Source organism: Octopus bimaculoides, chromosome 1 (genome assembly GCF_001194135.2).
Source record: "Octopus bimaculoides isolate UCB-OBI-ISO-001 chromosome 1, ASM119413v2, whole genome shotgun sequence".
Lineage (NCBI taxonomy): Eukaryota > Metazoa > Mollusca > Cephalopoda > Octopoda > Octopodidae > Octopus > Octopus bimaculoides.
The window spans coordinates 114014141-114016692 of NC_068981.1; positions in this window are offsets into that span (position 1 = coordinate 114014141).

Genomic DNA, 2552 nt, shown 5'->3' on the forward strand with positions numbered 1-2552 from the left:
CATACGTACATGCATACATACGTACATACATACATACGTACATACGTATAGGTAAATTAAAATTAGAAATTAAAACCAAAACATCAAAACTTAAAAGGACACTGAATGTATTTTGGTGACGCTCAGTTTCAGATGGAAAAAAAGCGTTGTGACATTTCCTTGTCAGAAAGAGGAAGGGGATCGGGCCATGTGTGTGTGTGTGTGTGTGTGTGTATGTGTGTGTGTGTGTGTGTATGTGTGTGTGTGTGTGTGTGTGTGTGCGTGCGTGTCTGTGTGTCTGTGTGTCTGTGTGTGTGTGTATGTGTGCGTGTGTGTGTGTTTGTGCGTGTATGTTTGTGTATGTGTGTATGTATGTATTCCACACATTCATATGTGTGAATCTGCAGCCCGTTCTTAGTTATAACAACAGTAGAATCCCACTACCGTCACAGACAAGTATCATTACTTCAATCACACATTCACTCGACGCTCTAATTCTCACAGAAACATATCCGTAAGACCATTCACTAACGAATATTGTATTTCATTCCGACAAAAGATCTCCACACAATAATTTTCCATTATTTAAATGTATTCACAATCAGTTATTTATGTATTTTCTCTTATAATCGCCATTGGTGTTATTTTTGTGTCTACTTCAATACGATTAAAGTTCAAATAAGAACAATTTGATTTTGAAACCTACAATCAAGCGACACCTGTCTAGTGCCCTGTATCTGAACTTCATTCACCCAATTGTTTACTCGAATTTCTATTTACCAAAAGCATCGCTCAACATCCAGCCTCGTCGCCTCACATTCAAACTACAAAATCTAGGCAAACACTATTCGACCCAATAACACTCATTATTTCAGTAACCCATTAGCTCTGGTATCCTTGCACATCATATCCCCAACTAGTTACCAACTATATCCAAGACCAAGATATAATTAATATATCTTAGGGTACAAGCATTCGAATTAAAGAATATCTTAAAACCACCAGTTGCCGGGTTATTTTGAATTTTTTGCTAATTTTCGAAATCTATATTCATCCATGTTATTTTCTAGTACAATATAAATTTTCGAAACATCTCGTTTTAGCCGTGTGCAGCTTTTACAATATACTTCTCATTGAGAAGGTAAGTAAAATTACATATCAGGAAATAAAGCTTTAGGACTACATATTTTTTTCTACTGTAGGTACAAGACCCGAAATTTTGGGGGAGGTGCCAGTCGATTATATCTACACCAGTACGCAACTGGTACTTAATTTATCGACGGCGAGAGGATGAAAGTCAAAGTCGACCTTACTTTGCTGAAAAGTTTAATTCACTTAGTGTTTTCATATCACGCACCTTGTGGTGTTAGGTACCATTCATCCTCTCAGGAGTGTCTGTCTTAAATACATGCCCAAGTTATTATCATAACTTGGGCATGTATTGGCAAGATAAAATACGATCCCTACAGTTTGAAATTATGATCTGATGAACAATGTGAAGTATCTAAGACAGAGTTCAAAGTCGTTTGATCCGTTCCTAAGCGCGACTTTTCTCTCCTTTATTCCCTGGACTTTCAATATAATTGAAAAGCTATTTGGTATCCCCAGAGGCTAGTATGGCTGAATTTCGTGTATGCGTTACTCGGTATAGTACGCAATGCTTTTCTCCAAACGTTTACTGTTCAAAGAAGAGACTTCCACATTTCATTATTTGCATATCTATTAATTTTGTTTTTGATTTGATTCCAATAGTTAGATATGATTACTCTTGATGATACTGGAAACTCTCTGCATGCAGCTGAAGATTGTCTATTTGTTGATTTGTTTAACATTTGATACAATTTGCATCAAATCTAGAAATTGTTTTTTATCATGAAAACAACAAATTATACATAAATGTTAGGTGAATGATTATTATATTCCTCATTGTAGTATATATAATATAGTTGTTAGTTGTTCATCTTGGAGAAAGTCTTAACATTATATGCATTCTGCAAATATGATAAGTTTCTATATTAAGTCCAAATAAGTGTTACTTTCAATTATAATTTTCAACATATCCTTTTCAAACTTGATTAGAGTATTTCAGGTTGTGCATTTTTGTTGAATATATTTCTCTATAAGTCAAATATGTTTATGCATTGTGGAAGTAATTTGTATGTATATGCTATTTTCCCTCGATCACTATGCGTTTGAATGTTTTGTTTTTGTATGACTGTGTTTCTTTGTGTAAATATGGTTGTGTATAAATATATTATTCTACTTTGCAGAATAATGAATAAATTTTGCATGTGGGTCAGCCAGATGGTTCCGGGTTCGGTATCACTGCGTGGCATCTTGGGCAAGTGTCTCCTGCTTATAGCCTCTGGCCGACCAAAGTCTTGTGAGTGGATTTAGACGGAACCTGAAAGAAGCCCGTCGTATATATATATATATATATATATATATATATATGAAGTTGACCAGTAAAGTGGACATTTAATATGCTAGAAATAGACCACATTTTGTGTCTACTAAGACATAGTAGTTCTCAAAAGAAATTCAGCGTAATATCAAACCGTAAGCGAGCAAGA